Consider the following 18473-nt stretch of genomic DNA (forward strand, 5'->3'; position numbering starts at 1 on the left):
AAACACTTCCTTCCAAGCTGTCGCCGTCCGTCTTTCCCTTTCCGGATACACGTTCTCTCTTTGTACTGTATACATTCCAACGTCCACACCAATGGCACGAGCTTATCTCCTTCATCTTCTTGGTCAGCTTCCACCCCCATATTTGCTGGTTGGGGACTTCAATGCCCACCACCCGCTTTGGGGATCTCCACATCCTTGTCCACGTGGCTCACTATTGCTAGACGTCTTCCACCAAGCAGATCTAGTTTGCCTCAACACTGGGGTCCCTACATTTTTGTCTGCCTCCACGACAAATTTATCTCATTTGGACCTTGCGGTCGGTACTGTTCCGCTAGCTCGGCGCTTCGAATGGTTCGCCCTTGATGATACACACTCGAGTGACCACTTTCCATGTGTTCTTAGACTGCAGCCTCAACTGCCCTACATGCGCCCGCGACGCTGGAAGTTTGCCCAAGCCGATTGGACACTTTTTTCGTCTCTAGCGACATTCGATGACCGTCACTTTCCCAGCGTCGACGATGAGGACACACATATTACCGACGTTATTCTCGCAGCTGCGGAACATTCAATACCACGCACCTCCGAGTTGCCCCGGCGCCCCCCAGTTCCTTGGTGGAACGAGGCATGCCGTGATGCAATACGTGAGCGGCGACGTGCTCTCCGCGTTTTCCGCCACCATCCTACTTTGGCCAACTGTATCCGCTATAAGCAGTTCCGAGCGCGATGCCGTCGTGTCATCCGCGATAGCAAGAAGGCAAGCTGGAAATTCTTTATTAGCTCATTTAACACCTTCACTCCCTCCTCGGAAGTTTGGAGTCGGCTTCGACGGTTCTCAGGCGCGCCTAGTTTCTCCCCGGTCTCTGGGCTCACTGTCGCGCATGACACATTAGTGGACCCCGTCGCAATTTCTAACTCGTTGGGTCAGCACTTTGCTGAGATTTAGAGCTCTTCAAATTACCCGCCAGCGTTTCTCCCGAAGAAACGTGCAGCGGAAGTGCGACCTCTTGCTTTCTCCTCTCAAAATCGCGAAAGCTACAATACTGTTTTCTCCTTGCGGGAACTCCAACATGCACTCTCTTCTTCTCGCTCCTCCGCCCCAGGACCGGATGGTATCCACGTCCAAATGTTGCTGCATTTATCAACCCATAGTCTGCGTTTCCTCCTTCGCCTTTATAATCGAATTTGAACCGATAGTACTTTTCCCAGACGATGGCGGGAAGCTATCGTCGTTCCTGTTCCGAAACCTGGAAAGGACAAACATCTCCCCTCTAGCTATCGCCCCATTTCTCTCACGAGTAGTGTCTGTAAGGTTTTGGAGCGTATGGTGAATTACCGTTTAGCGTGGTGGCTGGAATCCCGCAGTCTTTTAACACCTGCCCAATGCGGATTCCGAAAGCATCGTTCTGCAGTTGACCATCTTGTTGCTCTCTCCACTTATATCATGAACAATTTTCTCCGGAAACGCCAAACAGTAGCAATATTTTTTGATCTGGAGAGAGCATACGATACCTGTTGGAGGACAGGCATCCTCCGCACACTGTTCTCTTGGGGCTTTCGAGGCCGGCTGCCCCTTTTTCTTCGCGAATTTAAGGCAGAGCGCACATTTAGGGTGCGGGTGAACACTACTCTCTCCCGTACTTTCTCCCAAGAAAACGGGGTACCCCAGGGCTCCGTGCTGAGTGTTGTACTGTTCCCCATTGCCATCAATCCAATTATGGATTGTCTCCTTCCTGATGTCTCGGGCTCCCTCTTTGTGGACGATTTTGCGATCTACTACAGCTCTCAACGGACCAGCCTTCTTGAACGACGTCTTCAAGGATGTCTCGATCGCCTCCACTCTTGGAGCATCGAAACCGGCTTCCGTTTTTCTCCCAGTAAGACCGTTTGTGTTAATTTTTGGCGACGTAAGGAGTTTCTTCCGCCCTCCTTACATCTAGGTCCTGTCAACCTTCCGTTTTCAGACGTCGCTAAATTCTTGGGTCTTATGTTTGACAGAAAACTGTGCTGGTTCCCCCACGTTTCCTATCTTTCGGCTCAATGTCTGCGATCCCTCAACACCCTCCGTGTCCTGAATGGTACCTCCTGGGGAGCGGACCGAGTGGTCCTTCTCCGCCTCTATCTCGCCTTAGTGCGCTCGAAATTGGACTATGGAAGCATAGTCTACTCCTCTGCTCGGCCGTCTATTCTTCGGCGTCTCGACTCTATCCACCACCGTGGATTACGTTTAGTGTCTGGAGCTTTTTACACCAGCCCTGTGGAAAGCCTTTATGCTGAGACTGCTGAACCTCCGCTGTCCAATCGACGAGCAGTCCTTCTGAGTCGTTATGCTAGCCATCTGTCTTCCCTGCCTGCTAATCCAGCCCATGACATTTTTTTCGACGCCTCCTTTGATGTAGGATACGCAGGCCGCCCCCTCCTCCCTACCACCACCGGGAGTCCGCTTCCGTCAACTGCTCCATTATCTTTCCTTCCGCTTTCCTAAAACCTTCTTGACAACTTGGGGTACAGCACCGCCTTGGCTCCGTCCCCGGATCTGCCTGCTCCGTGTCGATTTCTTAAGGAAGGTACCCCTTCAGTTGTTTATCGTCGGGCATTTGCTGCTCTATGTGCACAAATGACAGAAGCCACATTTATTTACACCGACGGCTCGAAAACATCGTCAGGTGTAGGGAGTGCCTATATTGTTGGCGACACCCCATATCACTTTCGGCTTCCCGACCAGTGTCCAGTTTATACTGCGGAGCTTTACGCTGTTCTCCAGGCTGTCCACTACATCCGCCGCCATCAGCGGATACAGTACATTATCTGCTCAGATTTTCTCAGCTCTTTCCTCAGTCTCCAAGCTCTTTACCCTGTGGACCCTCTGGTCCACCGGATTCAGGACTGTCTGCGCTTGCTCCACCTGGGGGGTGTCTCGGTGGCGTTCCTCTGGCTCCCAGGACACGTTGGTATCTGTGGAAATGAGGCGGCCGATATTGCAGCCAAGGCTGCAGTCTCTTCTTCGGCCAGCTATTGAATCGATTCCCTTCGCCGATCTACGGAGCGTTTTATGTCGTCGTGTTCTTCATTTATGGCACGCACATTGGTCGACACTTCCCCATAATAAATTGCGGGACGCGAAAGCTCTTCCTTGTGCTTGGACCTCTTCCTCCCGAACGCGTCGTCGGGAGGAGGTAATTTTAACTAGACTCCGGATAGGGCACTGTCTTTTTAGCCATCGACATCTTTTAAGCGGCGATCCTCCCCCACTCTGTCCCCACTGCTCTCAGCTGTGGACGGTAAGACATCTTTTAATTGAATGCCCCTATTTTAATCCGTTACGCTCCCGTCTACAGCTGTCGCCTGATCTATCGTCGATTTTAGCAGATGACACGCGCTCAGCCGATCGCGTTCTCGAGTTTATTAGTGCCAGTGAAATGGCGTCAGTCATTTGAAGCTTTTTTTGGGGACAACCACCCCTTTCTGTAGTGGTTTTTAAGCCTTCCTTTCGCTTTTCGTTTCTCCAATTTTATGACTTTCGTTCCCATTGCCGCTGGTTTCCATTTTACTTTTTACTTTTTCCTGAGTCACGGACCGGGCGTTAATGGCCATAGCAGTTTTGCGCCCTAAAAAACCAAAACAAAAAAAGTTACTTACCCCCGTTTTCTGTAACCCCTCCTGCAGCGGATTTACGGCTTCACATCAAATCCCACTTCGCACAGTCATGGGCCAATTCTTGGGAGGCTACTCCCCTGTCTAATAAACTTCGTGCAATTAAGGTGACACCAGGCCCATGGCGTTCTTCCTTTCGCCTCTCCCGAAAGGACTCGACCACACTGTGTCGTCTCCGCATTGGCCATACCAGGCTGACCCATGGTTTTCTTTTGCGTGATGAGCCACCCCCGCTATGTGGTTGTGGAGCCTTCCAGTCAGTGGCCCACATTTTGGTTGAATGCCCCCTTCTTTTGGCTCTGCGTGCAAAGTACAGACTCCCCCACACTTTACCTTTGATGTTGGCTGACGATTCCCGGATGGTCTCTCTGGTTCTCGGTTTCCTCCGGGAAAGTGGTTTTTATTCTCAGTTTTAAGGTTTTTAATCTCTCTCTGGTGTTGGGGCAGGGCGGTGAGTGTTTGGGTGTCTCCCACTGTAAGCAGTGTTCGGAGATTCCTGATTCACCTCCCTGACCGAATTCCTCTTTTCTTCCCCTTTTACTCTGTTTTTACCCTTTTTTTTAAGGCTTGGTTAGTCTTTCTATTCCCATACGTACTTTCTACATTATAGCAGTTGTACCTTTTAAGTCACAGGTGGTCTTGTCTACGCTGCTTCAGCATAGTGTTGGGTTCGTTCTCTTACCGACTTCCCTCATTTTGTTTTTTACCAATGACAACATGACTGCCTTTTTACGTTTTTTCCCTTTTTCCGTTTTATTGTTCTGACTTTACTGAGTTGTCCCATTAGCGGAATGGCGCATATTTGAAACAAGGGACTGATGACCTTGCTGTTTGGTCCCTTAAACCTCAACCAACCAACCAACCAACCAATCTTCCCACCGTACGTTCTCGTGACCACCACTACATTCTAGCCGTCTTTCTTCAGTATCGCCAAATGCACATCCAGCTTCTTGTAGCCCTATCACATGACGTCGTTCAAACTCCGTAAGGTGTTGTCAATGTTGTTCAAATGTGTGTCAAATCTTATGGGACTTAACTGTTGAGGTCATCAGTCCCTAAGCTTACACACTAAGGACAAACACACACACACGCATGCCCGAGGGAGGACTCGAACCTCCGCCGGGACCAGCCGCACAGTCCATGACTACAGCGCCCTAGGGCGTGGGTGTGTGTGATGTCCTGAGGTTAGTTAGGTTTAAGTAGTTCTAAGTTCTAGCGCGACGACATTTTTGATCGTCGCCTTAAAGGCATTCTTGAGTAACAGTTAGCCACGTCCAAAGGTAACTAACACTCACGACCGTTACAGCGTATATTTAAAGCAAACCTGCTTTGCATCCTCATAATGGTGCTACCAGCGCCTGTCTTATGCGACTGGCGTGAAATTTCAACAGACGTAGTCTTTCAGATGTGCAAAAACGCGCCTACCAACTTTCGTTTATCTCGCACCAATCTTGCCGGTGTTGCGAATTTCTGTTCCATCAGTGTAGTAACGTGGAGAGCTTCATCAAACGATTATTCGAAATGAATACCACGACAACAACAAGCACTTATTACTCCAACACAATACTACTGCGCCTGGGAGAAGCGCCACTTCAGTAGTCTTACTGTATGTTTTATCGTAGTATTCATGCGGACACGGTGAACCACTTGATGCTATGTGCACCAAATGTCTTGAAATTTTCCACAGTACGATGCGTTTTCCTTGGCTACCACGGGAGGCCAAGTGCAATAATACTGGCCACGATGCATACGACGGTAACAAACAAAAGCAATGTCACCACACGTCACACTGCATTCGTTTCCAGCTTGTGTGTTCACAGCCGGGCACGCGGGTGACGTCACACGCCCACCTGGTGGCGCAACCGCAGCCTCTGGTCGGCGCGTCTCCGCCTTGACCTTCCGCGGTGGCAGCTGCCCACGGGCCCCGCTGCTCCGCCCAGTCTACATCCTCCAGTCCGGCACATTAAATTAACAACTCGGACGATAAAATCAAATCAGTATGGAATGTTGTCAGGAAGGAGACAGCAAAGGTAACCACTGGGGCAGATAGTATTACTATTAAAGAGAAAGAGACCATCTTAACCAACAGTACGCAAGTCGCTAATGTACTTAATAACCATTTCTTAAGCGTACGTGAAAAACGTTCAAAAGAGAAAGCCAAGCAGTACATGGAAGAGTCAGTTTTGAGAAATGCTACTCAGATTAATTTTCACCTAACATCTTCTTGTGAAATAAGGGAAATCATTGAATCTTTGAAAAATAAATGTTCTGTTGGAACAAGTGACATCCCTAACTAGATATTAAAACAATGAGGAGCAGTTACAGCTGATGTTCTGAGTCACTTATGTAATGCATCAGTAGCTCAGTGTGTTTTCTCAGACAGGTTATAGTATGCCCTTGTCAAGCCTCTCTACAAAAAAGTGGACACCACAGATGTCAATAATTACCGGCAGTATCCTTGCTTACAGAACTTTCAAAAATCGTCGAGAAAGTAATGTACCCAAGAGTGGTTATCCATCTCGACAGTAATGGGATACTTAGTAAACCACTGTTTGGATTTCAAAAATACTGTTCCATTGAGACAGAAATATACAGTTTCACTGCCCACGTAACAGAGTCTTCAAATAGCAAAATGTCATCAATAGAAATTTTCTGTGACTTGTCCAAACATTTGGTTATGTCAACCGTGACATTGTGTTACAGAAATTACAATTCCATGGTTTAAATGGAATAGCATATGAGTGGATTAAGTCGTATCTACAGAACAGGAAGCAAAAAGTTTCTTTATATGGTTTAAGTGATTTAAGGAGGTTTCCCACTTCATCTAACCGCGGTGAAATTACATTAGGTGTTCCACAGGGCTCGATCGTGGGTCCCATTCTGCCATTCTGTTCTTCATACACTGTGTGAACAAAGTATCCGGACACCTGGCTGAAAATGACTTAAAAGTTCGGGGTGCCCTCCATCAGTAATGCTGGAATTCAGTATTGTGTTGGCCCACCCTTAATCTTGATGACAGCTTCCACAGTCGCAGGTATACGTTCAGTCAGGTGCTGGAAGGTTTCTTGGGGAATGGCAGCCCATTCTTCACGGAGTGCTGCACTGAGGAGAGGTATCGATGTCGGTCGATGAAGTCTGGCACGAAGTCGGCGTTCCATAACATCCCAAAGGGTTTCTATAGGATTCAAGTCAGGACTCTGTGCAGGCTAGTCCATTACATGGATGTTATTGTCATGCAACCACTCCGCCACAGGCCGTACATTATACACAGATGCTCGATCGTGCTGAAAGATGCAATCGCCATCCCCGAATTGCTCTTCAACAGTGGGAAGCAAGTAGGCTTGTGCTGTGATAGTGCCACACTAAACAACAAGGGGTGCAAGCCTCTTCCATGAAAAACACGAGCACACCATAACACCACCGCCTCCGCGTTTTACTGTTGGCACTATGCACGCTGGCAGATGACGTTCACCGAACATTCCCCATACCCACACCCGTACCCATTGCACCGCCACATTGTGTACCGTGATTCGTCACACCACACAACGTTTTTCCACTGTTCAGTCGTCCAATCTTCACTCTCCTTACACAAAGCGAGCCGTTGTTTGACATTTACCGGCGTGATGTGTGGCTTATGAGCAGCCGCTTGACCATGAAATTCGAGTTTTCTCACCACCTTCCTAACTGTTATAGTAATTGCAGTGGATGCTGAAGCAGTTTGGAATTCCTGTGTGATGGTCTGGATAGATGTCTGCCTATTACACATTACGACCATCTTCAACTTCGGCGGTCTCTGTTAGTCAAGAGAGAGGTCGGGCTGTACGTTTCTGTGCTGTACGTGTCGTTTCACGTTTCCACTTCATTATGGCTCAAATGACTCTGAGCACTATGGGACTGAACAGCTATGGTCATCAGTCCCCTAGAACTTAGAACTACTTAAACCTAACTAACCTAAGGACATCACGCAACGCCCAGTCATCACGAGGCAGAGAAAATGCCTGACCCCGCCGGGAATCGAACCCGGGAACCCGGGCGCGGGAAGCGAGAACGCTACCGCACGACCACGCCACTTCATTATCACATCGGAAACAGTGGACCTAGGTATGTTTAGGAGTGTGGATATGTCACGTACAGACGTATGACACGAGTGACACCCTAACATCTGACCACGTTCGAAATCCGTGTGTTCAGCAGAGCGCCCCATTATGCTCTCTCACGATGTCTAATGACTGCTGAGGTCGCTGACATGGAGTACCTGGCAGTAGGTGGCAGCACAATGCACTTAATATGAAAAAAGTATGTTTCTGGGGATGTCTGGATACTTATGATCACATAGTGTTTATGCGAATGATCTCCCTTCTTATCTGAAACGAGAAGCTAAACTGACACTGTTTGCTGATGATACAAACATCCATTATTAATCCAGTAAAAGAAACTCCAGTAGAAAATGATACAGATAATGTCTTGGGGAAAGTTATTAGTTGGTTTTCTGCGAATGGGCTTGCTCTGAACTTTTAAAAAACACAGTACATGCCATTTTCTACTGCAAGGATTACAGTTCCTTCAAGAAGTCTAACACATCAACGGAAGTCAGTAGCCAGGGTAGAGCATAATACGTTTTTGGGTGTACATATAGATGAGAATCTTAATTGGAAAATTCATGTTTTGGATCTCCTAAAGCGACTAAGTTCAGCAATTTGTGTAATGAAAATAACTGCCAATTTTAAGAATATAGAAATTAGTAAGCCGACAGACTTGGCATACTTTGACTCTCTGATGTCATATGGAACAATACTTTGGGGTAACTCAACTTTTAGGCAAAAGGTATTCACTGCTCGAAAGAAAGTGGTTAGAACAGCGTGCAGGGCTCATAGTCGCGATCTGTTGAAAAGGTCAGGAATTCTTACAACGGTCTCACAGTACAATTACTCAGTAATGAAATTTGTTCTTAACAACATGGAGCAGTTTAAAAACCACCGAGACATTCATGACTATAATACCAGAAGGAAGAAAGGCTTACACTGTCCTCTACATAGGGGTTTGAAAAGAGTTCAGTTATGTTTGGTTAGGAAACTAAACAATTTTTAAAAGATATTTAGGATTGTCACTATTTCGAAAGGAGTAAAATATGCTGCTGTGAAACGTTTCGATAAATTACCAGATGAAATAAAATGTCTGACAGACAGCAGTAATAGTTTCAAAAATAAATTGAAATCATATCTCCATGACAACTCCTTCTATACCATAGATGGATTCTTGAATAGGAATTAATAAATCTATAGGTGTAATATGAGTGGCATATTTCAATAGTGGTACAAGTCCATTACCTCCACTTTTCTGCCTATAATGCTTCTGAAATTAATGATCCAAACAAACAGAAAGAAAAGTTCATCTCTAGCAAGAAGCCATATGCTTGAATATTTCTGGTATCTCAACTGAATATTTTTCAGCGCTCCTTTAACTTTAGGATTCTGTATCTCAAAATGAAAAAAAAATGGACTTGTACCACTATTGAAATAAGCCCTTCATATATGCATTTTGTGCCATTTGAGGGAATGGGGTAGTTAATAAAAATTTTAAAGATTTTTTTTGAAATCCTTGATTGATGTGTGCATTTCTTACACACTTACACGTTCCACATCATAACGGTCACCGTGAGATTGATTAATGGAACACGTAACTAAGTAACTAACTACTAACACAACGGCTATTTATTTCCCTAACTGTAGAAAGTCATGAGGGTGTATGGAGATGCCTAGGACACTCTGTAGACGGTGCCCTCACAAAGGAGGCATCCCAGCATTCACTTCAAGCAATTTAGGGGAACCATCTGTATCGCCGGTCGGGAATTCGAACGGTGATCCCCACGAACAAGAGTCCAGTGTGTGACCAGTGCGCCGCGTCGCTCCGTGTTGCTGCCCCCTGACAACGCCAGCAGTGTCAGGGAAATGCGTCACCAACAGAGGCGACAGTGTAACCTTGGTCTGTACTGCGAGACATCAAGCAGATAGTTAAGTGACAGAACAACTTACTCGCACAGTTCGGCACCTTTCTGGACAATGGAAATCCGCAAAAGGAGGTGATAGAAGCGTTTGAGGTGCGATGTTACAGAAGAATGCTGAGAATTAAGGAGACTGATAAGATGAGAAATGAGGAGGTTCTCGCCGTAAACTTGTGATGAAAAAAATTTTTGGGAAATGCTAATTAGAATAAAAGATAAGATGATAGGGAATGGCGTCCATGTCAGTAGAGCAGTGGTTGCTAACATGGGGGTAATCACACCTTGATGCGTAAAATAAAATTTTCTGAAGGTTGAAAGCAAAGGAGTTGAGTTGTTTGGTTTCGAAACTAAATTATTTTTAAAAGATATTTAGTATTGTCACTATTTCGAAAGGTTGTAAAACTGAACACATAAGTTGATAATAAATATACATTGCTTCAAATACTAGTATTAAGGTGTGACCTAACGTGGTGGAGGTTACAGCTTCTGAAATGAATGTGCGAACATCTTCCTCACATAGACCAACCACTCACTACGCAGCATGCAAGTATGACAGTAAAAGTGAGACGTACACAGGCTGAAGGAAAATGCCGCGCTTGGAGGTCGGCATGCGATTTCTCATCCACATTCAAGACAAAAGTCTATCTACCAAAATCAAATCGAGTGGATATTGGTAACACATGTACGAAAACGAAGAGCTCAACCCACACTGCCGTGCTAGCCGTCGTAGTTCATTGAGTTGACTACGGGAACATCAGTCCTACATCCAACATGGATGTAGGACTGGTGGTTCGAATCCTCGTCAGGTCACTTTTTTATTTTTCTTACGTCCGTTCCCTAGTTATCGTAGTTTATAAGCAGGACATCATTTTGTCACATGACAATAGCCTACAACGCGTTATTGTATAACATTATGCTACTGTATCCACTATTGGTTTCAAGGTGGTCTACAAACTGTCCAGTGTACAACCATAACCGGTCCTGCAAGTTCATGTAGAACGGTTTCCTGATGAACTACATAAACAATGAGTACAGTGATATGTTTCTGGTGCTAGACTCATCCGATAACCAAGCTCGTGCGTGTGCTGCATGATGGCCTCAAAGACGCTATCCCGATAAGAATGTTTTCCGTCGCCTGGAGAAACCGGTAATCGTCGTCCACAAGCAATAACAGAGGTCGCCGAAGGACTAGACGTTAGCTACAAATAGGGGACGTGATTCAGGAAATGAAATGAAATGATCGTAAGGCATTTATTGGCCGGGCTATCCCCTTCGGGTTCGGCCACAGTATTGCAAGTCTTTTTAGCAGACGCCGCTTGGGCGACTTGAGTGTCATTGATGATGAAAATGATGGCGAAGGACGCAACAACACCCAGTCTCCTACCGAGAATCAAAATCATTCACCAATCAATGGCTTTTCTCCAAGTGGAACATAACTATCATTTTAAAAATAGCGTGATATGGACTGACGAAGCTAGCTTTATTCGTGAAGGTATTTTCAACCTCCACAGCAGCCCTTCTTACGATACTATCTTGCAGCGCCTGTGTTATTCCGAATTACGATGCAAAGTTGCTTGGAAAATGCATGCATGCATGCTCCTCGGCAATGGTGGATGTGGGTGTGTTGCACAGGATCCAGCAAACTATGATCTAGCGAGGGGCTAAGCGTTTGCAAATGCAAGGTGGTCGCTTTGTGAACGTTGCTCGTACGTGTAGGTACCGGCTGTGTAAAGATGGGCCTGGATGTCAAACGTACAGAATGGAGCTATTCTACGTAGCGTAATTTGCAATCTAGTGACGCCTATTGCATCTTTTGTACCTCGTTGGGTATAGGCGATGTTACTGTATCCACTATTAGTTTCTATTGACTTCATTTGTGTCATGGAGAAACAAAGTAGTCATTTACGTCTGTAAAAGTCATGTTGTGTCTTAATGTTTAAATAAAGGTAACGATAAAATAATCAAATACACAAGATACACCACTGTGGAGATGGGGATTTGGATATGATTTCATGTTTAACTATATTGCGTTAACACGATTCGAACATAGGTGAGTTTGCGTATCTGTCCCCCACGGTACCGCCGCGCCTCGCTGAGCTAATGGGACAGCTCTCGCACTCGCGCTGTCTGTTCTTGGCCACGCCGCACGCACTTACAGCGTTGCCAAAGCCTTGTTTTTTAAAATCACATTTCTGTTAAAACTATTGACGGGACTAGGTTTTGCTAGATACACTTTTATCTTGAATTGGGACGGGGACTCGCATGCCGAACGCAATGTGCGGCATTTTTTCTTCACCCTGTATATCACATGTGCTTAAATATCACATGAAAATGCCTTCTCCGAGTTGTAGGTAGTTCCCACAACAGATTTTAATATGCTTTCACTTCGCAACAATAAACGAACTAATTAATAGCACAACACAACAGTAACTACGTAATTCCCGCTAAACTGCTGTAGGGCCTAGACCGTTTCATTGCCGGCCGGAGTGGCCGTGCGGTTCTAGGCGCTACAGTCTGGAACCGCGCGACCGCTACGGTCGCAGGTTCGAATCCTGTCTCGGGCATGGATGTGTGTGATGTCCCTAGGTTAGTTGGGTTTAAGTAGTTCTAAGTTCTAGGGGACTGACGACCTCAGAAGTTATGTCCCATAGTGCTCAGAGCCATTTGAACCGTTTCATTATTATTGTTATTATTATTATTGGTGGGAGTGGTCTGGCAGAAAGCATTGTGAACCTGAAGTCCTCTAATTTCTGACATTTAAGATTTATGGAGTCCAGCAATCAAATGATTTACAAACAGTAAGTATACTGCTCACACTTCAACTTGATTGGTTTTGAATGGGGGTTCAGGGTGTGCGTGAGGCAAGTGTCGCTAGGGAGAAAGGTGGTGCAGGGAGCGCGTGTCTACCCTCAGTGTGGACAGTTAGCTTTCTTTTCTGAGGAAGAGTTGTAAGCAGTACTCGCGATGCACTGAGAATTCCTTCATCATTCTATAAAAACGGTTATTAGAAGTAAGGAGTACCAGTTGTCACATTGACTCATTAGTTCGTGATGTAACACAATACCTGCAAAAACTAATTATCATTTTTAAAATAAAAATGTTCAAAGACAATTCTTTTTCATTCTAGGGTTAATGATGATGATAGGAGGAACGGGAGGGCGATCGGAGGGAGAGGGGTTACTAACTAATATCTGACTGCACTCATCGGTAATGCTCTCAGAGAGGTTGGAAACCACAACACTAGAGAGATCCACAGAGGGAACATAGAGGTCGGGTGTGGTTTCAGATGGTGGTGATGGGGGAAGAGGGGTGTTCATGATACTTCAAAAAAAATTAGTTGAAGCATTAGTACTCATACTTATTCGTACATAAATTTTCCAATTTCTGAAATTTCAGAGGATACGGCTGAATTAAGACTACGAGTAATGAAAATTTCAAAAATTCTATTAGCCACCTTCTCCGGTTCGCGAGCGTATCACCAAGTAACTACAATCGAACAGCTTGTCTGGAGTAGATGTAGTACATTATATACACAGAACTTCCACGTGAGTAAGTGTATCTATTAGCAGGGACCGTACCAAATAACTACAGTATCAGATTTGCCTTCACACATACAGAGAGAAACCCGACGGGAAACTTTAATTCATAACGTGTAAAACACGGGATACCTTTTTGTCTCTAGCCCACGTGGATGTAGAGAAAATTCCAGCCAGCTAAGGCGCCTGTTCACAGCCTTACGGTACCTGCTGTCAACAATAAACCTGTCACGTCCGTGAGTCGACAGTTAGAACTGGAAAACCACTGGAAGCTGAGTCCAAAACATAACAGGGAAACTGCCTTTCCGGATGTAGACGGAAACGACTGAAAGAAGCTACATTCCCCTCATTTACACGCTAGCAGAGCCACTGTCTGCAGACCCGTGTCCACAATCGTAGTGCGTAATGAAATAGTGATAGTGGTGACCGTACAGTGCTACGTCATACAGTATAAACGTCATGACATCGTTCAAGTTCAGGTAGTTGGTCGTTGCTGTGGAATCCCGTCTGATAATAGCAACATGTCCAACAAACAATTGGTGACAGTGCGGGCTTGTGCTACTCTAAGAGCACACGAGAGGAAATAGAGGCTAGCCTCATCAAACCAGTCATAAGACTGATGACAAAAAAAGTGTTATTAATGGTCAAGCATGTAAGGAAACTGGTTACTCGGCAGAATTATTGTAGTTCTCCTCAGTCTTTAGACGTGATGTGACTCCTACCTCTTCAGGTCGACTTCCCACGAGGTTCAGTATTGCTGGAGTCCGATGTGGTTCCCTAGCTGTGCTCACGACCAATCGAGTATCCTCAGCGACTAAAATCGCAAACGAAAATTAAAACACCTGCAACCGTCATGTGTTTTAATTTTAATTTCATATTGAACACCCGAAGTCCTGATAACCACCCATTACAAGAACGGACATACAAAGATTGAACTTGCAAACGTTTCCTCGGTTAAAGTACAACTTCAGCTCAGCCTTCAACTCCGAGGCACTGGAGACAGCACAGCATTACTGAACTGGACAACCAGGGTGAACCAAATTGGAAACAGTATTTTTGAAAAGAAATACGACTGAAAATGCTCTGAACTGTTTAGTGAAACTACAAAGATTCTAAACGAGGATGCATGGTGGGGAATGTGAGCTCCTGCCTTCCGAATACAAGTTGAATAGCTTAACACACGCCGGGAAAGAAATGCTGCACACGAGTGTGTGAAACTTCCTGGTCTAGTATGCATACTTACACTTACCACACGTGCAGACAAGGAAACGAATATACTAAGATGGTATCTGTTCTTTCCGACATGTCCGAAAGAACATTTTACATCACCGTTAGAATGAAATTACAATGAAATGAACACCGTTAGCTGCTTACAGGCGTTGACATACGTCAACGGGGACAGGTGAAAATGTGTGCCCCGACCGGGACTCGAACCCGGGATCTCCTGCTTACATGGCAGTCGCGCTATCCTCTGCGTCCTCGGTGGCTCAGATGGATAGAGCGTCTGCCATGTAAGCAGGAGATCCCGGGTTCGAGTCCCGGTCGGGGCACACATTTTCACCTGTCCCCGTTGACGTATGTCAACGCCTGTAAGCAGCTAAGGAGACGAAACCGTCACCGCTCCTTTAATGTGTGTTTGTAAGCACAGATGTCGCCGCTTCGTTTTACCCTCTAGCTGAGATACACTGTAACTGGAACACTATCGTGCCCTTTTCACAGTGAGCAGTGCAATCGTGGGAAGGTATCGGTTATTCCATCGTTCTATCGACAAACGACACGGTTCTAAAACGAAACACAAGAACTAATGCTGCATAGATATGCCGAATTGTATTTATGCCCACTTTCGGTACTTGGATACCATTCATGGGAAGGGTATCAAACATGTCTCTCAATAATTGAAGGACCGAGCGAGGTGGCGCAGTGGTTAGCACACTGGACTCGCATTCGGGAGGACGACCGTTCAATCCCGCGTCCGGCCATCCTGATTTAGGTTTTTCGTGACTTCCCTAAATCTCTCCAGGCAAATGCCGGGATGGTTCCCTTGAAACGGCACGGCCGACTTTCTTCTCTAATCCGATGAGACCGATGACCTCGCTGTTTGGTCTCTTCCCCCATGTTTAATTTAAACATGTAAGTATAACTTGAACAATCGGTTTAATACCAAATTTTTCAGGCTACAGTTTTCGCGTATGTAACACTGAGCAGGATGAGGCACAGTTTTAAATTAGAAAAAATAATGAAATCCGAAAAATTTTTATCACTGGTGATGAGAAACGATAAAGTTTATGCCGGGCACAAAAGTACAGCACATTGATAAACGTAAGTTGCGATTTTCGTCACTAATACTCGAGCAAAACCTTGATTTATTAATTTTCGTTATGGAGAATAATCTTTCACACACATTAGTAGATCCGAAAATGGACGTACCTCTCGCAGCTTCATGATGCAGGTATGGAAATACTTGCTGTGGAAGGTTTTCATAAAAATCTTTTGTACCTCGTACTGCAAAGAACTTGCCCTTTAGGCGTGTATTGCACCGCTGGTCGATCAGTTCCATCTGTCGATGATTTGGAGCACCTTCAACTGATGCCAAAAACGGTTGTGCAAAGCAACGAATGATAGGAGACACACTAGTAACGTCAAATTGTGATCGAAATTTGCTCCTTAATTTTTACAATTACTGACACCTATTCTTGACATCTAGCACTTTCGTGAACCAAACAAAGGGTAGGGAAATGTTCAGTGTTTTCAAACAATAGTTGGCTCTCCAAAAGAGCAAGCTTCCTTCCAGAAGCATTTACTTTTCCCAACATGTCAGAAATTAAATCATTTTCACCTTGCTAGCTGACGTTCAGGCTGTTCGTGTGAGACGTGATGCCCACGAGAAATGCAAGGTCTGATATCCAGCAAGCGTCTTCTGATTACGGTTCACTCTTTCCCTTCTCATGTGAGAAATATGTTACGGACAAACGTAAATAAAAAAAATGTATTCATGGTTTTTACCTCAACTGAGCCACTATGCCTAGGTTGTTGTTGTTGTGGTCTTCAGTCCTGAGACTGCTTTGATGCAGCTCTCCATGCTACTCTATCCCGTGCAAGCTTCTTCATCTCCCAGTACCTACCGCAACCTACATCCTTCTGAATCTGCTTAGTGTATTCATCTCTTGGTCTCCCTCTACGATTTTTACCCTCCACGCTGTCCTCCAATACTAAATTGGCGATCCCTTGATGCCTCAGAACATGTCCTACCAACCGATCCCTTCTTCTAGTCAAGTTGTGTCACAAACTTCTCTTCTCCCCAATCCTATTCAATACTTCCTCACTATTTATGTGATCTACCCATCTAATCTTCAGCATTCCTCTGTAGCACCACATTTCGAAAGCTTCTATTCTCTTCTTGTCCAAACCATTTATCGTCCATGTTTCACTTCCATACATGGCTACACTCCATACAAATACTTTCAAAAATGACTTCCTGACACCTAAATCTATACTCGATGTTAACAAATTTCTCTTCTTCAGAAACGCTTTCCTTGCTATTGCCAGTCTACATTTTATATCCTCTCTACTTCGACCATCATCAGTTATTTTGCTCCCAAAATAGCAAAACTCCTTTACTAATTTAAGTGTCTCATTTCCTAATCTAATTCCCTCAGCATCACCCGACTTTATTCGACTACATTCCATTTTCCTCGTTTTGCTTTTGTTGATGTTCATCTTATATCCTCCTTGCAATACGCTATCCATTCCGTTCAACTGCTCTTTCAGGTCCATTGCTGTCTCTGACAGAATTACAATGTCGTCGGCAAACCTCAAAGTTTTTATTTCTTCTCCATGGATTTTAATACCTACTCCGAATTTTTCTTTTGTTTCCTTCACTGCTTGCTCAATATACAGATTGAATAACATCGGGGACAGGCTACAACCCTGTCTCACTCCCTTCCCAACCACTGCTTCCCTTTCATGTCCCTCGACTCTTATAACTGCCATCTGGTTTCTGTACAAATTGTAAATAGCCTTTCGCTCCCTGTATTTTACTCCTGCCACCTTTAGAATTTGAAAGAGAGTATTCCAGTGAACATTGTCAAAATCTTTCTTCTAAGATACGTCGTAAGGTCAGTATTGCCTCACGTGTTCCAGTATTTCTACGGGATCCAAACTGATCTTCCCCGAGGTCGGCTTCTACCAGTTTTTCCATTCGTCTGTAAAGAATTCGTGTTAGTATTTTGCAGCTGTGGCTTATTAAACTGATTGCTCGGTAATTTTCACATCTGTCAACACCTGCTTTCTTTGGGATTGGAATTATTATATTCTTTTTGAAGTCTGAGGGTATTTCGCCTGTTTCATACATCCTGCTCACCGGATGGTAGAGTTTTGTCGGGACTGGCTCTCCCAAGGCCGTCAGTAGTTCCAATGGAATGTTGTCTACTCCGGGGGCCTTGTTTCGACTCAGGTCTTTCAGTGCTGTGTCAAACTCTTCACGCAGTAACGTATCTCCCATTTCATCTTCATCTACATCCTCTTCCATTTCCATAATATTTTCCTCAAGTACATCGTCCTTGTATAGACCCTCTATATACTCCTTCCTCATTTCTGCTTTCCCTTCTTTGCTTAGAACTTGGTTTCCATCTGAGCGCTTGATATTCATGCAAGTGGTTCTCTTTTCTCCAAAAGTCTCTTTAATTTTCCTGTAGGCAGTATCTATCTTACCCCTAGTGATACTCGCTTCTACATCCTGACATTTGTCCTCTAGCCATCCCTGCTTAGCAATTTTGCACTTCCTGTCGATCTCATTTTTGAGACGTTTCTATTCCTTTTTGCCTCCTTCATTTACTGCATTTTTATGTTTTCTCCGTTCATCAATTAAATTCAATATATCTTCTGTTACCCAAGGATTTCTACTAGCCCTCGTCTTTTTACCTACTTGATCCTCTGCTGCCTTCACTACTTCATCCCTCAGAGCTACCCATTCTTCTTCTACTGTATTTGTTTCTCCCATTCCTGTCAATTGTTCCCTAGGGGTAAGATAGATACTGCCTACAGGAAAATTAAAGAGACCTTTGGAGATAAGACAACCACTTGCACGAACATCAAGAGCTCAGATGGAAACCCAGTTCTAAGCAAAGAAGGGAAAGCAGAAATGTGGAAGGCGTATATAGAGGGTCTATACAAGGACGATGTACTTGAGGATAATATTATGGAAATGGAAGAGGATGTAGATGAAGATGAAATGGGAGATACGTTACTGCGTGAAGAGATTGACACAGCACTGAAAGACCTGAGTC

The 18473-nt window shown here is 44.9% G+C and overlaps 1 non-coding gene across 1 annotated transcript; it reads left to right on the forward strand.

Moving 5' to 3' along the window:
* Positions 1-14664: 14664 nt before the first annotated feature.
* Trnat-ugu lies at positions 14665-14738 on the forward strand. Its single transcript has one exon. It is a non-coding gene; the product is annotated as a tRNA-Thr (tRNA).
* The last annotated feature ends 3735 nt before the right edge of the window (positions 14739-18473 follow it).

Source organism: Schistocerca americana, chromosome 7 (genome assembly GCF_021461395.2).
Source record: "Schistocerca americana isolate TAMUIC-IGC-003095 chromosome 7, iqSchAmer2.1, whole genome shotgun sequence".
NCBI lineage: Eukaryota > Metazoa > Arthropoda > Insecta > Orthoptera > Acrididae > Schistocerca > Schistocerca americana.